This window comes from Lithobates pipiens, unplaced genomic scaffold, assembly GCF_037356315.1.
Source record: "Lithobates pipiens isolate NorthernLeopardFrog02 unplaced genomic scaffold, aLitPip1_a1.2 Scaffold_18, whole genome shotgun sequence".
Taxonomy (NCBI): domain Eukaryota; kingdom Metazoa; phylum Chordata; class Amphibia; order Anura; family Ranidae; genus Lithobates; species Lithobates pipiens.
Window position 1 is genome coordinate 524,799,985 of NW_027507758.1, and position 22,527 is coordinate 524,822,511.

Genomic DNA, 22,527 nt, shown 5'->3' on the forward strand with positions numbered 1-22,527 from the left:
GTCTCTGGAATAATGATCCCCAGAGCCTGGGGGGAGATGCCTGTGGAGAACTTCAGGTCCTGAAGGCTTCTCCCTGTCGCCAAGTAGCGCAACGTGGCAATGAGCCTCTGCTCCGGAGTGATGGCTTGCCACATGCAGGTATCCTGCCTGCTGATATAAGGGGACAGCAAATCCAGCAGACGGTGAAAAACGGGGTCCGTCATCCGGAGATAATTCCTGAAATCATCAGGATTATTCTCCCGGATCTCACGGAGCAAAGGCATGTGCGAGAACTGGTCACGCTGGCGCAACCAATTCTTGGTCCACAAACGCCTCCTCGCCCTGTTCATGGACCGGGCTTGTGTGAAAGCTAAAAGCCCAACACCAAGCCCCTGCACATCACAAACTCTATGATGAATACGTACACGAAACATGGCTTGAAAACGGTCGGCTGGTCAGAACGGACAACAGAAAGCACAGATAAACAGCAATGCCTGAAAGAACGACCTGAAAAGCAGAAACAAGCAGACAATAAGCAATGCAAATCAAAGCGTACTATACCAAGATATAGTCCACAATGAGAAACAAATGCTTACTGACTACACGCACTGATAATCAGATACGCACCCACAAGCACAAACTGAAGAGCAGTAACGAACTGAAGCACAAATCTGAAAAGCACGAATCGTCTCTCACCAAACTTCTACTAACACGCGATAAACACGAGATCAGCAGAAGGAGCCCAAAGGGTGCCCGACGTGGTGCTGAACTTCCCTTTTCTAGTGGCGTCGTACGCGGCTTACGTCACCGTGTTCTTGGCAACCGGAACTTCCGACAACTTAGTCCGACCGTGTGTATGCAACACCACTTCCGGACCTCTTCCGGACTAAATCCATCGGAATTTATCCGACGGATTTGGTTGCCGGAATGTCCGACCGTGTATACAAGGGCTAACACCTTGCTTCCTAGAATTTCACTATCAGGTACAATAGCACCACCACTCAATATTCCTCTGAATGATTGCAGTAGTGGACCTACTTTGAACACCGAATCTCTATGAAATATGGATCGGGTAAGGACCGAACACTCTCTACTTGCTGATCCTGTTATAGAGAATTTTAATGTCATTCATTTATCCTAATACACCTTATCCAGCCTGCAAGTACAAGTTTGTACAGCTTGATACCACATGACAAAGGTCTCTCTTGCATATGACACATTATTTCCCAAAACAGCCAGCATGAACAAAAGACCAACAAATTCCTGCTGGCTGAATTGGAAATCATACTATCTCACAATCAGGTCAGGACTTAGGGTGGTGGGGGTCCCTGGACTTCAGTCACTTTCGAGCCCTACCTTCTATACATTACCATATTTATCGGCGTATAACACATGCTGGCGTATAATATACACCCCAAGTTTAGGAGGGAATTTTAAGGATAAAAACTTTTAGGAGGGAAGTTTAAAGTGGTGTTGCCACCAAAAAATTAAAACTGCTTAAAATTCGTAAAAAAAAAAAAAAAAAAAAATAATTGGCAAAAAAAAAATTTTTTACTCACCTCTAAATACCGGTTGCTAGGGGGTCCCTCGTAATCTGCCTTCCTCATTGCCCGGGCTGGTGACATCACTTCCCCTCGCGCCGCACATTCACCTGGGACCTGTCATGTGTCCCAGGTGACTGTACGGCGTATCACGGCGCCCTGCGCCGCTCGCGCATGCGCAGTGGGTGCCCGGCTGTGAAGCCACAGCCGGGTGCCCACAGTATGCATGACGGCGCCGCGAGCGGAGCGGGGAGCGAGGGGGGGCTTCGTTCCCCCGCATCGCTGGACCCTGGGGCAGGTAAGTGTCCGATTATTAAAAGCCAGCAGCTGCAGTATTTGTAGCTGCTGACTTTTAATTTTTTTTTTTTAGGGGGTACCCCACTTTAAGGAAAAAAATTACATTTAAATACCCATCAATGCAACCTTATCAGTGTCCATCTGCAGCCTTGCCCATCCACCTGCAGCCTTGTCTAGTGTCATTGCAGCCTTGTCAGTGTAGCCTTGTCATTTGAAGCCTTGCCCCAGTGTCATTTGCAGCCTTGTCACTTGCAGCCTTGCCATTGCAGTCTTGAAGTTTAAAAATGGCGGTTCCCCTCAGCGGCTCTCGGTTCCTCTCGGCGGTGTAACGACATATTCGGCGACCCATCACAGTTTGCTACGGAAGTGACGTTTCGTCGCTGACATCTTGCTACACCCCACACTCGTCCACAGTAAGGATACACTAAGAAGGGGGAAAGAGGACATGTTGTTACACCCACCGGAGTTTTGCATTTTACACGTATTTATAACAGTAAAGTCAGATTATATCGTGAAATACAGGACTTACAGATCCGTCTGACTACTTAGATCTTGAATTTTAAAAGCAGCGGCATCCCTGCTCATCTCACAGGTTTGCTAATCTGACAGAAGTTCGCTGCTTTTAAAATTCAACATCTAACCAGTCAAACGAAGTTGTAGGTCCTGTATCTCACTATAGAAACTCACTTTACTGTTATAAATACGTCTAAAATGCAAAACTCCAGTGGGTGTAACAACATGTCCGCTTTCCCCCTTCTTAGTGTATCCTTACTGTGGACGAGTGTGGGGTGTAGCAAGATGGCAGCGACGGAACGTTACTTCTATAGCAAACTGTGATGGGTCGCCGAATATGTCGTTACAGCGGCTCTTGGGTCCTCTCGCAGTCCCGACCGGTACACACTGTGCAAAGGACACTAAAACAAAATACTGCGGCTCCCTGCCTGTATTTGTATGAGAACACCAGCAATTGTATTCAGGTAAGCTTTAGGTGCACACTGTGCAAAGGACACAGTACACTAAGTGAAAATACTGCAGCTCCCTGCCTGTCAGTATATTATGAAGAGAATAACAGGAACTGATCTAGCTAAACTGAATACAGTGTATAAATATATATACAACACACCTGGGAAGCATATATATCCACTACACACTGTAACTGAAGCTTACTCGCCTGCCTACTCTATCTAACTCAAATTAAATGACACTGTTTCTCTCTATGTCTTTAACCATGCCGCAACACACTACACAAGGCCGCCACGTAGGCAGCCTTATATCGCGTGGGGCGTGTACTAAACCCCCTGAGACATAATTGCCCAAAGCCACCCTGGCTTTCGTCAATTATGGCTCTCTGTTTTTTCTGCGCTGTGATTGGTCAAAGCATGCGGGTCACAGTGCATGCTTGACCAATCAGCAGCCAGCAATGCACTGCAATGCCGCAGTGAATTATGGGCCATGACGCGCCACTCGAATTTGCCACGAACGGCCCATAATGTTCGGAATTCAGCAATGATGTTCAAGTCGAACATGGGCTCATCCCTCTTCCCTACCAAGGATCAGCAGCCATCTACAGTGGCAAAGACTCTAGTAGAAAAATTCTTCATTCACTATGGCTTGCCTCAGAGGATCCATTCAGATCAAGGAAGAGACTTCAAGAGTACCCTTATTAAACAACTGTTGGATCTACTAGGCATTCAGAAGTCCAGAACTACTCCATACCATCCACAAGGAGACCCACAACAAGAAAGGTTTAACTGAACTCTTCTCAACATGTTAGGGACTCTAGCTTCTGAACAGAAACAACAGTGGAACAAACACATCACAACCATAGTACATGCCTACAATAGTAGCATAAGTGATGCTACAGGGTATTCGCCCGATCAACTGATGTTCGGATAAGAAGCCCGACTACCTGTGGATTTGGCCTTTGGAACTTCTCTGGATCATACCTCAGAGACTTCCCACCGAGGGTATGTAGACAGATTGCAGAGGAGTCTGAAGACCACAAATGAAAAGGCTCGGGCCACGTCAGACACCAGAGGAAGTAGAAACAAAAGGAACTTCGACCTTAAGGTACGGATTCAGGATCTACAACCTGGTAACCGAGTCTTGTTACAAAATCTGGGCATACCAGGAAAACAGAAGCTGGCTGATCGGTGGAAGTCACAGCCATACATTGTGTGCAAATAACTTCCAGGGCTGCCGGTGTATGAGATTAGACTGGAAGGAAGTACGGGACCATTAAAAACTTGGCACCGGAATCTCCTGCTACCTCTCAACGAAGTGGTTCGAACAACTCCAAGGCAGGAACAGCCGTCCACGTCTATTACTCTGCACCGACCAGCAACTAGGTCTCAGTTTGGATCTGTTTACCACAGAAGATAGTGAGGAGGAGGGATTGTAGATAAGCTGGTTGTGGTCATCTGAAATGCCAGGAGCTGATACAAACTGTCTTTCTTGCAAAAGAGAGAAGGACAATGGAACTCTCAGACCAGAAGCCCCAGAATTTGTACCTCAGGACAGATCAACAGAAAATCTGGAGGAGCCTCCAACTCCTCTGTCAGAAATAGATCCTGAGGACTTTTCTGCCGGTGTTGAATCTGAAGTACAGGGAATGGAATTGAGTGAACAGGAGGATGAAGGAGTTGAAGAAAATGTCAGTTTACCTGAGACGCCAAAAGAACTGAGAGCCAAGAGAGTAATTCACCTGCCAAAAAGGCTAACTTCTGACACCTTGGGTGAATGCTCTGAAGGGACCCAAATACATTGCCAAAAGAAATCCTATCTCACCCCTTGACACATCTGTATCAGACACCACGGTGTCCGCTGTGAGTGTACAGAATAGTCTCCCATCATGTGATAGGTGGTGGGAGGCTCCTCTGTCAAGTTTATGTTACTGAATGAAACATTTGAGTTTAAACTCGGGTTATGAAAATACAACTTGCTTATTGTCATATTAACCCAATTTCTCCGCATGTAAATGACAGCATGTAACAGGCAAAAATGTGTTATAAAGCAAAGACTTTGAATATCTTTGGGGGCCAAAGATTTAAAGCAGGGGGAGTATGTAGCACTGGTATTTTTGCCTCCTAATGCTATGCAATGCTAAACAATGGACAATGCTATAAATTGGTATTCGGCGTCTAAACGTGAAATAGGCTTTGTTTATTTCTCATTTGAAGAGCATAGGGAAAGTCTAACAGGAAGTGGCTTAATCAGGTTTTTTTTGGAGAAAGGACTCACCTACCCATAATGCCCACTCATTTACCCATTAACACTGAGTGGAAGAACTGCATGCTGGGTAGGTAATAAAAGGCCCCAAGCGGCCATCTTCTCTCTCTTTGGGACACGTGGCCTGCCTACAAGGATCTGTGAGGAGGTGTTCCAGAGAGCGGCGGCCTGCTCGGTGCGGAGCAACATTTGAAGCCACTGGAGACAGTCTACACTACAGCCTGCTGGAGCAGTGGAGTGGTCGGATCAGGGAGGATCCAGAGACATCTCATGGAGTCAGAAGGAGGTCCCAGTCGTCTTGTGGAGCAGTGCAGCATTGCGGAGCTGGCAGCAGGAAGGAGACCATCTGAGCGGAGGCATCCATCCATCCAGACCTGGTGTGGTGAGAGGGCTGTTGCCCAGAAGTTTTGTACCGCACTTCACCCACACTTATGCCACGTACACACGGTCGGAGAATCCGTCGGAATGCGTCTTATCGGACCATGTCGTCAGATAATCCGACTGTGTGTGGTATGCATCGGACTGATTCTGTCTGAATCTCCGTCGGACCCAATTTTTCAACATGTTGGAAATATTTCCCAACCAACTGGGCCGGTCGGACATACTGCGATCATGTGTAGCGAATTTTGATCGGACCAAGTGCCACGCATGCTCAGATCAAATTCCTACATCAAAGCTATTGGTTACTAGCCTGAATGTAGTCCCATCGTAACGAAATTACGTCATCACGTTCTTGGCAACCGCTAAATCAGACAACTTGGCCCGACCGTGTGTATGCAACAGTTTCGGACACAATCCGTCGGACAAAATCTGACGGATTTGGTTGGCAAAATCTCCGACCGTGTGTACGTGGGCTTAGACTTATCACATAGTGTTGCTGGGACCAGTAGTCCCACAGAACAGTTCTGTTGAATAGAGTTACACGTACATAGGCCTCAAGCCTGATTGCATTACCAAGTAACTGCTACTGGAAGTAAATTCCCAGGGAAGGAGTTCACAAATACTTTGCACAATTGAAGTTACTGTTTTACACTACTTTACTGGTTGGTAATCCTGCGGATTATAAACACTGCAGTATAAATGGCTAGCTGAAGAAAAGAAGACAAGAGACTCTATCCTTTACTGTAAGGCCTTACAGTGTTACTATTACTTGCCATAAACTGTAGGGGGAGTATTGAGTAATTATACTGCCTATATCATCCCGTTTAAATACTGTGTAGGACATTACCGATCTTATAGTGTCTGCACAGTGTGCTGGAAGTGGAAGGTGCCCAGTGCTGAGATTGTACTGCCTCAGCATTAGTCCCACTTGGATACACGCCTGCAGGGGCAATTCAGTTAACCCTTGTGTGACAGTCCTTCACAACCAATTGTTTCATTATTGTGTCAGAATTGTATGACATTACGGTTTATAAGTTGAATGTTCAAACCAGTTCCAGTAAACTTATACTTTGGTTTAACACAGTCTATTGTGAGGTCTGTTCATTCTCCAGGCAGGTGTAGCAGTGCATGCCCAAGTGACAACACATGTAAAGTGCATATAATCTGTGACTATTTAATTGTCTTTTATCATTGGGTTTCACACCAACACTGTTACACAGCTGTGTCAAGCAGGTTACGCCGAATCATTGGGAGTGGAAATAGCAGAGTACAGGTCCAATTAATTATTAGCCGCTCCTTCGGGGGTAAGTGCTACACACGCATCCAATTCGCATGACAGGAGATTGCGACTGTCTCTCAATGGAGCCTGTTCACACATCTCTGGAATGGCCGTGGAGTGCACTGAAGAAGGATCCTGTGCATCTTTGGCTCCATTTCAGGTCTGAATTCTTGCAAAAATTGGGGCCTGATTCGTCCCTGGAATGGAGAACAGGGACGCAGAGGACCCTTGCTGCAAGCTGCTTCTGGCATAAGTGTGAACCCCGCCTTAAGCTTTGGTTTGTAAAATAACAAATATGTCCTACATAATGGTGTAATGGTTTCGCACAGAGCAGCCCCGATCCTCTTCTTCTGGGGGTCTTTCACACGAGGGCTTTCACACTCAAAAAAGTCCTGCAAGCTGCATCTTTGCAGCACTGTAGGAGCGGTGTATACACCGCTCCTAATGCGCCCATACCCATTGAAAACAATGGGGCAGCACCGCCAAACCACCCGCAAAGCCGGCCATCCGCTGCTGCAGCGGCGGTTTGGGGGTGGTTTTAACCCTTTTTTGGCCGCCAGCGGGGGTTAAAACCGTCCCGCTAGTGGCTGGATAAAATAGCGCCTCTTTACCGCCGGCGCCCGCCCACCCCAGTGTCAAAGTAGCCTAAAAAAATGAAACAAATGCAGCCATCAGATCTAAGAATTGGTAAGCTGCAATATAATAAATGTTTGCTTTTAGGTTTAATACTGCTTTATTAGCTGCAATATTGTATCTTCACCAGTAGATGGCACACGTGAAACATGAACTAGAAGCTCCTGTCCTGTGGATATAGAGGCTATATAGGAAAGGAAGACTTTGTGTTTCTACATGGAGATGGCAGAAGCAGCTCAGCTGGATACACACTATAAAATTTTCTTTAGATTTTTATTCCTTTAGATTTACCAAAACTGTATAATAGGAGGTCAAACGTAAACACTTTCAATGTGTATGCAATCAGTCCAGCCCTTGTACTACATAAATGAAGTTAAATCTAAAGGAAATCGAACAAAAGTTGTATAGTGTGTGTCATTTTGGTAGATCCTTTATCATCAACACCTAGGATGAAAGTAAAATAATATAAAAATTAACAAAAGTTTAAATATGCATACAAAATATAATGAGAAGTAGCTACAGTTTTTGCAGCAAGCACAATCTCTAAAGCCCAACTCCAGGAAACTTGAAAGTCATTCCTTGCAGTCCACACCGCATGAGTAAATTACTAGCTAGATTTGCTTTCCTGTCTGAAATGTGATCCAAGTTTGCATTGTTCTTTAGACAGCATTAGACAGGCGGTAAGGCATTGTATCGCCTCCTCACCGTCTGTTTTAACTCCCAAATTATCATATACGTTGTGTGCGGTCACAGAGTGGTTGTAGTACTACACCATTCACGTAAATGGGTCACGTTCAGGAGATATCATTCCTGCCTTGCTTCGTGGCTGCGGGATGTGTACACCCCCTGGCCACTGCTTCAGCAGAAAGGGGGGCAGTAAACACACAGCTCAGCCACAGGGTTTTACCATCCCTCAATCGCCAGTGTAAATTAGGAAAAGTGCTTTTATCCAATCCTCCTCTCTGCCAGCAGATGGCCATCCCCTACACTCCAGCTATGGACCCTGTAGAAGTCTTGATGATGTCATGACCTAAGACCATTGGAACATTGGAGAAAACATTGCAGAGACCAATCTAGCAGCTTGATGGAGCAGAGAATCGGCTAAGAAAATCTTCTTTTAGGCTCGGTTAACACCGATGCGTTTTTTCATGCTTTTTGCAGAAACGCAGGAGATTTTTTTAACATGGGTTCCTATGGAACATGTTCACTTCACTGCATTTTTGTGCCTCTGTATTTTTACTGTGATTTTGCCACAATTTTGACACAAATTGTGGCAAAAACACAGTAAAAAACAAAGAATTAAATAAAAAGCACAGTAAAAAGCACTACAGAAAAGCTTAAAAGCAAACTGCATCGTTGTGAATGGAGCCCAAAGGTGCTCTCTTGCACTTTTGGCCATACTTCTCATGTACTGTAGGTCATAGAAGTGTACTTAGCTCTGCTCCTGCGACCCAGATTCAGTCGACAGTGAGCTGTCGGCTGATGTCACAGAGTCACTCCAGGCTCTGCAGGGATCCTGACAATAATGTCGGGATCCGCCCAGATCCCTGACTGGCAGCTGCTTTAGCCTCTCAGTGTGCCGCCCCCTCCCCAGCTTGGCACTCCAGTGAGCACTGGAGGGGCAGAGCAGAAAATGGTGACTGACCGTTACCATTCTGTGCTCAGAGCGGACCTAAGAACTGAGCAATCAGTGGTCTTTGATCGCTGAGTTCTCAATGTAGAGCTGGCAGGGGGCAGCAATAGCATTGGATCGATGCTGCAGCCATCTAGGTGAGTATACAATGTGCTGTTTTAAATTCTTAAGGTTAATTACTTGACAAAACCCAGCATGCATATATGATTTTACCTAACAAAGCTCTGGTGAGCTCTATAACCAATCTGCTTGTTTAAATATCAGTTAAGCATGTTCCCAATTTCCTGCTATGCAAGATTTAAACCACTATAACCTGTAAACAGAAGTGCACTTTGGATACATACGCTGTACCAAAACTCTGACTGGTCAGCATTCATTCACAGCATAACTTCTCCTCTGTGTACCCAAGAGCCCACAAGCCTGGACCTACACAAAGATTGGCTTTATTTTAAATTGAAACTCCTTCCCACCCTCTTCTGTCCCATAATGCAAACCACAAACCTTTCAATGGGTTGCTGATGTGGCACAATGCATTGTGGGATTGCTCTGCATTACCTGAATGGTGGTGTTTACATATTGTGCAGAACACAGGTCAGTGGGTGACCAGAGCAATGTGAATGAGGTATTTTTAAAACACTGTGGAATGTGTCGTGACCTTGCAGTGCTTACTATAAACACCTCTTGCCAGTTAGTACTGGAAACAGACACAGAGGACTTTGTTGTATATGTAGCGCCGTCTCCTGAAGAGCACACGCTATGTGTTTTTCTCCAGTTAACATTCCTGAAACCGCAGTTTGGTTTTGGGTTGAATTACACCAAATTATGGTCTCAGTACAAGTCGGGCTGAATTGCATTGTGTTCTGCTTGGCCATAGGTGGCGCTGTCATCGCTGGCAGGTGTGAGAACGCAGTTCAGCTGGGTGCATTGAGTGCCATTTTTCTCGGAACCAACTCCATGGGCGTATCATCCTGCTGTGCATTCTGGGAAAGGGTACTTAAGGTACTGACCTCACATGCTTCTGGGTTCCGTTCCAGAAGGTCTTTCTGTCTGTTTGGTCAAGGTCCTCCTGACCAGCCCCCAGGGCTTTCATGGCCTGGGGTGCGGATCCATCCAATTCTGAGTCTCGGGGGTGGCTAGCCCAAGGCCAAGTAACTGGAGGGAGGATTCGCAGGTGGTCTGGTGCCCTCTCATCTGTGGAGAGGCCCAGCGACTAAAGAAGCAACCAGGGGAGGACTCTTCGGGAGAAGGCCACGCTGAAGGCTGGCTTCTCAGAAAGAGCCTGGAGGCTTAGTTGAAAGCCCCCAAGTGAATCTACACTCGTACGGTATTTCCGGGCCGGCTTCAAGATACTGGTACCGTATGAGAGCTCTCTAAATTGGTCTACATCCTTCGGTTACTACAAGTGTTCTACAACAAGTCTGTGGCAGAGACTTTACTACAAGTGTTCTACAACAAGTCTGTGGCAGAGACTTTACTACAAGTGTTCTACAACAAATTTGTGGCAGAGACTTTATTCAACCGTTCCATATGCAAGTCTGTGGCAGAGGCGTCGCTTTAATCTGAACACTCTATCGCAGGGGTCTCAAACTGGCGGCCCTCCAGCTGTTGCACAACTACAAGTCCCATCATTCCTCTGCCTGTGGGAGTCATGCTTGTGGCTGTCAGCCTTGCAAGACCTCATGGGACTTGTAGTTTTAAAACAGCTGGAGGGCCAACTGTTTGAGACCCCTGCTTTATCGGCTGCTAGGCCTAGTGAGAGGAGGTATATGCGATAAGGTTGAGGATCCAGTTGTGAATGGCTATTCTCTGGATTGTTATAGTGAGAGGCTACCTGTTTTGACTAAGTTCCAAGAGTACCTGAACTTTCTACCTGAAACCCTCTAACCCTTAGGGGAGAGAGAGACTGTGTTTGTTTATTGCCGTTTTTTGCAAATAAAAATCCCTCAAGCGGATCTGGTGTCAGTTTCTGCAATTCTTGAACCATCAACACCGGAAAACCCCTAGACATACACAAGGTCAAGAAGGTAATGGTAAGCCCAATAAAATCAACAGCTCCTTCGGTGGTTAGTGCTACATATACATTTGCAAATATACACTATATTACCAAAAGTATTAGGACTCCAGACTTTACACACACATGAGCTTTAATGGCATCCCAGCCTTAGTCCATAGGGTTCAATATTCCGTTGGCCCACCCTTTGCAGCTATAACAGTTTTAACTCTTCTGGGAAGGCTGTCCACAAGGTTTTGGAGTGTGTCTATGGGAATTTTTGACCATTCTTCCAGAAGCGTACTTGTGAGGTCAGGCACTTATGTGGATGAGAAGGCCGGGTTCACAGACCCTGCTCTAATTCATCCCAAAGGGGGTCTATCGCGTTGAGGTCAGGACTCTATGCAGGCCAGTCAAGTTCCTCCACCCCAAACCCACTCAACGTGTCTTTATGGACCTTGTTTTTGCACGAATCTGGGCCTGTGGATTAGTTACTTACAGACTCCATCTTAATAACAAATCCTTTCTCTTTGCTGGGATAGGTGGGCCTGTCACATGGGTGGATTATGTCTTTCTCTTTGCTCTTCCTTTTTTACTCCCTTTTCCTCCCTCCTATTCTTCTCTCCTCATTTTGCTCTTTGATGGGATAATGTCCAAATAATATTACTTATTACTTAGGGTAGCCACGCTCACATGTCCTGCGCATGCGCGAATACAATTTAAACCTACATACACCTACATACATAGTTTTTTTTATCTGATAGCAGTTCCTTTTGTTTTAAACGCTGTTTACTCGTTTTAAACACTATTTGTCCATTGTAGACTCGGTAGAGTCCTTCTACAGCATCTGAGTACTATACTATAATACATTTTTTTGCAATAATATACTACACGATTTGGAGCACTTTTTATTTTGCATGAACTTTTCCACTGACAATATTTGGGAAGTTTGCCGTGACTGACCACCTGAGCTGCAGAGTCTGCTGATAGGAGACACCCGGGAGATCTGGGAAATTTCTGATGTCTGGACATCTGTAGTGGGGATCTGTGATCCAATCTGAGCTGTTTGACCACCCCTGATAGGGGGGTCGCTGGCGATCCTGTAAGCCTCCATTTTATTAGTGGTGATTAGAGGTGACGGGTTCCACGTGGTCAAGCACAATAAAATTAATCAAGTTACATTATTTATTCAATGGTCTTTGTTATATTTATGGACATTTATTTATAATTCATGGACCTTCATTTTGTATGTTAATCTTCAATAAAAACATTGAGACAGAAAAGAATCAACAAAGCTTGCTGAAAGCTCCGCTATTTATACTAAATCCGATACAAGTTGAAGTCTGTGTGAAACAGGCCATATATAACAGAGTTCTCTACTTGAGACATACCAAACAATTAATATATTATAACAATTAACAATTAATAAATTATGAGCAGATATACCTTGGATGTAATTCCGTCTTTCTTAAAAGTTCAGGAACACACTAGCCAAAACTCTTTCAATGGCAGCTGAAGACTTCCTGAATATACCACTTTTCCAGTAAGACCCCAGACATACCTTCAATCCCCTTTCCCCTCCAGCTAATAGATTTATACCCTTTTCTCACATCTTCTTTCTGAAACGGCTCCATTTCTTCAGGCAGAATAACAGATGATGCACCCTATGTTTGGAGAGCGCTTTGGTGCCACTGTTCAGATATGAATTAACCAAGACTCACCAGGAGGAATTGGTGACATAGAGTGCACATATGAATAAATATACGGTAATGGCAGTCACAAATCCTGTTTTCTGGTAGCCTTGATGCATAATGTATAATGTCCTGGGTCACTGGGGGTGGATGAAGCCAGAAGCAATGTGATGTACTGGCAATTAGGGAGAGAAGAGTGGAAGGCAGACAGTAAAAAATGCATGCAAAGAGGATTAGATGATATTGTGCAGTAGCTGAGTGCCAACCCTGGTGTCCTAGGTCAAGTCAAGGCACCCTTTAAAATTATGCATAAGGGGCGTGACTGGAAATCGTCCTGTATGGAAGTCTAATCTCCCATTTCTCTCTCAGCCCCTAACAAAAGGGCACTTTTGGGAACTTTACACCTCACCTACTTGGGTGGTTCCAGGACGACCCGCATAACTAAACCCCCAGGGATCATCACAACCCCCACCAGGATCTTCCACGGACCTCTGATCCTACTTCCCGACGACCGACAAGGCACTGGGCGGAACAGACAAGATGCCACTACCTCCAGCATAAGGGCTACCAAGCAGCTCCCCCCTTGGCTACCGCACAGCATCAGGCCCCTATGGACCTCCAGCAATGGGCGGTTTGCACTGGGGACACCTCCTCACGATCTGGAGAGTCCCCCGAGCTGGCCTACCCCCCGAGGCCTCGCCACCGAGCCTGCTGGCCGCCATTTTGGGACTCCCACCACAGCAGCAGTAAACCCAATGCTCGGATGCATGTCTGAGGCTACTTTGGATGGCGTCGGATCCCAGTGTCTGTGGGACAGATCCCAGCTCCCCTGCCTCCTCTGATGACCCAGAGGACTTTCCGGCCCTGCCAGGCTCTGGCCATCAACAACTCCACCCACCCTCTGCATATGGGCCTACTGGAGCCCGGGCCGCACATGGGAACTTTGCAGATACCCCATCTTCCCCCAAGACACAGCAGCTATCAGGATCCAGGGACCCCTGCTTCTCCAAACCCCAGACAGCCCCCTCTGCCACCTACACACAGAAGGCCTGTGCCCCTGCTCCCTCCTTTCCGTGAGACCTTCTGGGAGGGCCCTTCAGCCAGCACAGGCTCCAGCCTGGAGTGAGCCTTGGGAACAGCCATCCCCACATTTAGCTCCGGGTACCCCCCTGCAGACACATCCGCAGCCATCTCCCTATGCCCCCCCATCCCTCAGAAACTGAAGGGAACAGCTCAGTTTCAACCTATACCTCCCCAATGGCACTCCTACCTGCAAGAAATGTCTACCAAGGATTATTTTAGACAGCTAATAGAGGATGTGAAATCACCTGCCGCTCGGAGATCCATGCCCTCCAATTGGGCCTCAAACACCTACCTGACAGGGTAGAAATGGCGGAGGAGGAAATACAGGAAAACAAATTAGCAGTCCACAGGACCCAACTTCAGGGTGCAGATCTACACTCCTTACTTAGGGACATGCAACGCCACGTCAAAGATCTGGACAACAGGGGACGCAGAAATAATATCCGAGTGCGGGGAGTTCCGGATCCGGAGGGCTCTGAGGATGTACAATCCACATTACAGTCCCTGTTCAACAACCTGATCGGTGAACCCCTGCTAAACCTATTGAAATGGACAGAGCTCACTGTGCCCTGTGTCCTAAAGGAGCCTCCTCCAAGCCCCAAGACATAATTTGCAGGCTAAGCTCCTATACCCTGAAGGAGGAAATTATGAGACAGGCCCGTCTCGCCCATAAAGTGACTCTTGATGATGTTCAGATTCAGCTATACCCGGATCTTTCTTGGATCACCCTGCAAAAACGCAGACTTCTCCAACCACTATTGCGCACTCTACAGGATGAGAATATCCCATACCACTGGGGATTTCCATTCAGTCTTACAGTGAAACATCAGGACAAAACGGCAGTGCTGAGATACCTGGAGGACTTGACAGCTTTGTGTGACATTCTAGAAATCCACGTCCCCCAGTTCCCAGATTGGGACCTTGTGGCCACACCACCCCCGCCACCCACAGTCTGGCAGAAGGACCCTCCCTCTAAACGTCCCCGGGGCACGGATGTGTCCAGAAAGGCTGCCAGACACAACAATGGAATAAGGAAAAAGGAATTGCGCTAACCTATATAGACTAGATATGGGTGTAAACCCAAAAAATATGTACCAGTCAAAAGTGTAAAAAACAGCTGGAAATCTCCAGTTGTTACACCTAAAAATGAATCACCTGGAAAAATTATATCTATATATATATATATATATATATATATATATATATATATATATATATATATATATATATTTATGTGCAAAAATAACAAGCAAATATTAGATACAACTGAATATCTCCAGTTGTCACAACAAAGAAAAAACACACTATGTGCTAAATTAATAAAAATAAAAAATAAAAAGCATGAGTGATAAACCAAAACTCAAGCAAAGTGCAAATCAATATAAACATAAATAGTAATTGAATGATAAATGAATATAAATAAACAAATGAATGTGAATGAATTAATTAATAATTAATAATATATAGTGTCCATATATGATTAAAATAAAATTAATAATAATGAATAGTGTCCATAGTGTCCAATAATAAAAAAATTAAAAATCGAATTAAATAATGATGAATAAATGTGAAAGAGGAAGGAAAGAGAATAACTAGACCACAAAGACAATTACTCATAGCTGATGTCATAAGGTCAAAAGCTTTATGACATCAGCTATGAGTAATTTAATGATGGTCGCTTACTGAGAGTGAGGCTTGGTCCATGATCACATGGCGCTCCTCTGTTGGGTATACATTTGAGTGATGGGTGGTGGGGGAGTTGTTTGGATGGGGGGTGGGTGGGAGATGGAGGTGGAGCCTTTCTTCCTCCCTCCTCCGTCTCCTGGATTGAGCGGGGGTGCGGAGAGATTGCTCCGGGGGGCCATGGTGTTGGATGGGGGGGCGGGCCGCACTAACATGCAGGGGGGATTGTCTGTTGTTTAGAGATGTTTTAAGGTTCTTTGCTCTAGTTAGTTAGTTAGTATGTTATGTAACCAGCCAGTGTAGCTACTTTGCAGGTAACTGTGCAACGTTATAACTTACCCAGTTTTATAGAATGCCATGTCTTAACAAACCCTGGAATTTCTTAAATCTTCCACGCACTTTAGTCCTGTCCACATGGACATCAATCAATTGCCCACATCTAAAACATGTACCTAAGGTCTGGGGCTCCGGGTAGGGTATGGGAGCTCCCCGCTAGCTCGCGCTGAACGCTCTCCCACTTAGGTTGACGCTATGCACCCAGGTATTCCTGGTGGGCGTTGAAGCAGCACTCTGCTGAATTATAGTTATCCAGCTTAGCTGGACAGTGCTGGCGGAGAGACTTTCCCTCTCGGTCGCTACCCAATACCTGAAAGAGTCCTTTCTCTATATCTCTACCCTTCCACTAATACACTCTTCAACCCTCTAGTCTCCCCCCTCCCATACTTCCCACTCTGACACGATCATGGACATGCTTAACATTGTTACCCTTAATGCAAAGGGACTCAAAGTCCCCGAAAAGAGGCGAATGCTACTGAACGACATGAAACGACAGAACGCTGACATTGTTCTAATACAGGAGACACACTTTAGGGAGAACAGGTTCTCTATCTTAAAAAATAGATTTTACCTGACAGTCTACCACTCCACATACTCGAGGGCCAAATCTAGAGGGGTCTCCATTCAAATATCAGCTAAAGTCCCGTGGACTCTGATCGATATAACAACAGACCCAGCGGGAAGATTTTTTATTCCTTAAAGGCCTGATTGGTGACGTGAAGTTTACCATCACAAACTTCTATGCTCCTAACAGCGACAAGACCTGTTTGTAAAAAGACACTTAAACTTACTTCAAAACTTTATGGAAGGACAAGTTATTATAGGTGGGGACCTAAACATCCCTTTACTACCCATAGAGGACACCTCCACAGTCCTATCCTCCATCCCCCGAGGCCCACGGAAGGTTATCCACGCAGCCCTACATGCCACACCACTGGTGGGTGTTTGGTGCCTCTTCCACCCTGACGAACGGGATTACACTTTTTTCTCCAGACCACCCCACGGGTACTCACACATTGATTATTTCTTGATGCCACACAACCAACTCCAGGCGGTCAAAGGATCCACCATAGGGTCTATCCCATGGTCAGACGATGCCCCAGTTACACTACGCTACGCTCTGACCAACTTTTACAGGGGATAAAAGAAGGCATGGAGACTCAATGAGAGCCTCCTCCAAGATGGTATATGGTGTTGGTGTTTATTGTTCTTGATGATAATGTTAGCAGAGACTTGATGTTGTATCACCAGTTTTGCCTTTTACTCTGTATGTTATGTGGAAAGTATGTAACCTACTGGTCCATGTGGACCCATTTCCTGTTATAAATAAACAATTTTAAAAAATTAAAAAAATATAATAAAAATAAAATAATAAAAATCTGGTTGAGGTGGCGAACAGGGAGGACCTGCAGTCCTTGCTATTTAGCTTGGATGCCGAGAAGGCTTTTGATCGCCTTGGGTGGCCCTTCCTGTTCGCCACGCTACGCCACGTTGGGTTTCAGGGGCCTTTCCTTCGAGCAATCCAACACCTATACTCCAGTCCCTCCTCCCAAGTCAAAACTTCTTTTGCTCTTTCCTCCTCATTTTCAGTGACCAATGGCACTAGGCAGGGATGCCTGCTCTCCCCCCTGTTTTTTTGCACTTTGTGTTGAACCTCTGGCTGCCACTATTCGCAAGAACCCAGACATAAGGGTCATATGGGTTAGAGATAGTAAGTTTAAAATCACATTATTCACTGACGATATTATCCTCACACCCAACTTAGAACTTCCCTCCCGAACCTCCATGCGGAGCTTGACTGATACGGATCTCTTTCGGGATACAAAACAAATACATCCGAATCAGAAGCCCTCCCAGTTAACATTCCCGAAGCGGAGATGGATCACCTGAAGGCCAATTTTCCCTACAGCTGGAAACTCTGCCATTACTAAGGCACCGCACCGGAAGCAATGCAGATTGGCCTACTCCGCTCACCATTGTCCCCAGAGGGAAAACAGCGTTGTCGTCAGAATAATCTCTGTCTGAATTGTGGAGGAGCCGGACATTATGCAAGCATGTGCCCTAATAAAACCCATAAGTTTAACTCTCCTCCTCACGATCCTGGAACATTGACTGTAACAAAATCTTCTCACATTGCTGTTTCTGTCTCACTACAGCTTCCAGAAAGGGCACTCCAGGTCCAGGCTATAATTGACTCAGGTGCCTGGAGCTGCTTCATTGACCATGCCTTCGTCCAGCAGCACAACTTTCCCCTGCAACCTAAGCAACAGCGACTTTCCATACAGCTTGCAGATGGGTCAAACATAAAATCAGGGCCTATTACCCATGAAACACAGTCCCTATCCACTGGTATTCTGCCAGATCACCAAGAACTGTTATGCCTGGATGTTATCTCTTCCCCATTATTCCCCATCATTCTGGGGATGCCAGGGTTGAAAGCTCACAACCCCCAGATTACTTGGATTACCGGCCAAGTAATCTTCCAGTCCTCCTATTGTATCCAGAACTGTCTTAAATCCCCCCATCATGGGGCTCCAGTCATCGGTTGCTTGGTAGCCACACTTGAAACCCAAAAATTCATCCCATCAGTATACCATGATTTCCTAGATGTATTTGATAAATGGAAACCAGATAATCTCCCCCCTCATCGAGTTTATGATTGACCAATTGAATTGCTACATGGGGCAGACATCCCCTTCAGAAGAGTTTTCCCTCTGTCGGAACTCCTGGTGCTTAGGGAATACTTTGATAAGAACCTCCGGAAAGGGTTCATTCAACATTCCTCCTCTCTGGCCGATGCAGGAATATTTTTCATTGAGAAAAAAGACCATTCCCCATGTGTGGACTACAGGGAATTTAATAAAGTAACAATAAAATCTCCCTCTGATTCCCAAATTATTTCAAAGACTCCATTCTGCCAAGATATTCACAAAACTAGATCTACGGGGAGATTACAATTTAATTAGAATCCGTGAGGGGGGTGAGTGGAAAACAGCTTTCCGGGCACTTTTTGGCCACTTCGAATATCTTGTTATGCCGTTCGGACTTTGTAGCACACCGGCCACTTTTCAACATTTTGTTAACGACATCTTCAGAGACTTCCTGGACTTATTCATGATCGTGTATCTGGATGACATCCTGATATTTTCAATCTCACTAGAATTACACCATGTCCATGTGAAACAAGTCCTCCTCAGACTGAGACAGAGCGGACTATTGTCAGGGCTGGCTTAGCCCTTCCTTCTCTGGACTGCCGCTCAGCTGTCGGATAATTGCCAGCTCTCTTCTCTCTCCACTGTTACCAGCTATTTCCGATGATGCTCGTCTGGCCAGCCTATTTAAAGTCTCCAGATCATTTCTCCATTGCCTTCACGTTTGGTCACATCACCAGGAACCATCTCCTACTGTTGTTTCAAGACTGGCTTGCTGACATCCCACCTGGCTTCCATCCTGCTTGCAGTTGCTCACCTTGGATCCCTGACGTCTGGACTGGCTGATTACCCGATCTGGTTTATGAACTTTGGACTGGCTGACTACCCGATCTGGCTACTGGACTCTGGCTTGCTTGACTACGCTTTTTCCTATTTACCTTTTTATTTTTATTAATAAACAAGTGTGATTTGATTGTACTTCTGTCTCTGTCTTTTTCATGGTTCCTGACAGTACGTGAAAGCCATGAATTCAGAAGATACAGTCAATCCACTTGTTTGTAATATTTTTTCCAGATTGGATGAGCAAGATCACCACATGGATCAGTTTGCCATGGCGTTACAAACGCTCCTGAATCGCACAGCTCACCTGGAATCCCCCACGGTGGCTGCTCCGGTACAACCTGAGTCGCAGGCCGCCCCTGCTGCTGCGCCAGTCTCTGTGCAGGCACCTGCCTCGAGTATTACCTCTATAAGAGGTATGTCTGGTTCTGCTCCGCTTCCCCATCGATTTGGGGGCGATCCAGTTCAATGCAGAGGGTTTCTCAATCAGGTTGAGATATACTTCGAGATGCTGCCCCAGGTGTTTCCTACGAACAGAAGCAAAGTAGGTTTCGTGATATCTTTGCTTTCTGAGAGAGCATTGGCTTGGGCTAACCCTCTATGGGAGACGCAAAAGCCTGTTGTCTTGAGTTACCCTCAGTGTGTGGCCTCCTTTAAAAGGGTTTTTGACGTCCCCGCACGCTCCACTTCTGCTGCCAAGTGCCTCATGTCCATCAGAGTACGATAACTGTTGCCGACTACGCCATTGAATTCCATACTCTGGCAGCAGAGGTTGCTTGGAACAATGAGGCCCTCGTGGCTGCTTTTTCTCATGGTCTCTCGGATTCCATCAAGGATGAGATAGCAGCCCAAGATATACCCACTGAGCTGGAGAGCTTGATCTCATTTGCCATCCTCATTGACTCCAGACTCAGAGAAAGACTTTCTCTTAGGGAGCACTTGCGGAAGCCTCCTATACGTTTGCCTCCGAGCTTTGTAGTGCCACCCATGCCTCCCTCACCTCCCATGCCTCCTGGTACCGAGTTGGTCAGTGAAGATGAACCCATGCACCTGGGTTTCACGCATCTCTCTGCGGATGAGAGAGCCTTTAGGAGGAGGGAGAGATTGTGCCTTTATTGTGGCCAGACAGGTCACTTTTTGAAGTCTTGTCCTACCCGTCTAGGGAACGCCCGAACCTTGAGGTCCTGTCATGGACAGACCTTAGGTGGCGTTGTTTCATCCCCAGTTATCCAGAAGGATAAGCCCCTGGGTTCAGTCACCCTTTCTTGGGCTGAGTCGTCCATCGAGATACAGGCTCTAATCGACTCTGGGGCTGCAGGCCTGTTTATTGATGCTGCTTTTGTTTCACAGCACTCGATTCTGCTGCAGCTGCGTGACACTCCACTTGCCATTGAGGCTCTTGATGGGAGACCTTTACAGCCTGCCCACGTGACTCATGTCATGCCTTGTATAGATTATAGGGGTCTCAATCGTGTCACGATTAAGAATGTCTACCCGATTCCATTGATTACTGAGTTATTTGACTGCCTCAAGGGAGCAACGGTTTTCACGAAGCTTGACCTGAGAGGGGCATACAATCTTGTGCGCATTAAGGAGGGCAACGAGTGGAAGACTGCGTTTAATACCAGAACAGGCCATTATGAATACCTGGTAATGCATTTTGGCCTTTGTAACGCCCCGGCAGTTTTCCAGGAATTTATTAACGATGTCCTCTGAGATTTGTTGCAGTTGTGTGTGGTGGTGTATCTCGATGATATCCTCATATTTTCCAAGTCCCTGGAGAGCCACCACACAGATGTCTGTCGTGTACTTCAGAAACTAAGAGAGAACAATCTCTATTGTAAACTGGAGAAGTGCGAGTTCCATTGTGAACAGGTTACATTCCTGGGCTACGTCATTTCCACTGCTGGTTTTTCAATGGACCTAGAGAAACTTTCGGCAGTCCTACAGTGGCCTTGACCCGTGGGTTTACGTCCTCTGCAGTGTTTCCTGGGCTTTGCCAATTACTATCGGAAGTTTATTCGTAACTTCTCGTCTCTGGTCAAGCCTCTGACTGATATGACCAGAAAGGACGGTAATCCACAGAGTTGGTCTCCGGAGTCCATTAAGGCCTTTGAGACTCTCAAGGCTGCCTTTGTTTCTGCTCCTGTGTTGGCACATCCTGATCCTACGTTGCCTTTTATCCTAGAAGTTGATGCTTTTGAGACTGGAGTTGGCGCCCTTCTGTCTCAACGTCCTAACTCTGAGAGCGCTATGCATCCGTGTGGCTACTTTTCCAAGAAATTGTCACCTGCTGAGTGCAATTATGAGATTGATGACAGAGAGCTGTTGGCGATCATTTTAGCCCTGAAAGAATGGAGACATCTCCTTGAACTTACCACTGTGCCCGTTCTTATTCTTACTGACCATAAGAATCTTACATTCTTGTCTGAGGCTAAGCGACTCTCTCCCAGAAGGGCGCGATGGGCTCTTTTCTTGTCGAGCTTTAATTACATTGTCTCATTCTTACCCGGTACTAAGAATGTAAGGTATGATGCCTTGTCACAACAATTTTCCTCCACTTCCAAGTCAGAGTCAGTTCCGCTTCCTATGATTCCTCCTGATCGTATCTTAGCTACGGTTCGCACCAGCCTTACTTCTGCTTTGGGTGACAAAATTCTTGCTGCTCAGGTCCATGCTCCTCCTGATAAACCTTGTGACCGCTGCTTTGTCCCAGAGAGTCTCTGTACTGCAGTGCTCCAGACTTATCATTCTCCCAAGGCAGCTGGCCATCCTGAGAAGAATCATCTCATTTGGGCCATCTCCCAACAATTCTGGTGGCCTAGTCTATGGGCTGATGTTACTGCTTTCGTAGCTGCCTGTCCCGTGTGTGCTCAGAGTAAGACTCCACGACACCTTCCAGTGGGCCTCCTACAACCCATACCCAATGGAGAGAGGCTCTGGACTCACCTGTCTTTGGATTTCATTGTGGAATTGCCCAACTCCCAAGGCAACAATGTTATCCTTATGGTGGTTGACTGGTTCTCAAAGATGTGTCATTGTATTCCACTTAAGAAGTTGCCCATCTCTAAGGAACTGGCTTCCATTTTTGCTCGGGAGATCTTTCGCTTACATGGGCTACCCAAGGTGATTGTCTCGTATAGGGGCAGTAAGTTTATCTCCCGGTTCTGGCGAGCCTTTTGTGCACAGTTGAGAATCCAGCTCGCGTTCTCTTCTGCGTATCAACCGCAGTCTAATGGGGCCACAGAACGAGCCAATCAGTCCTTGGAACAATTCCTACGT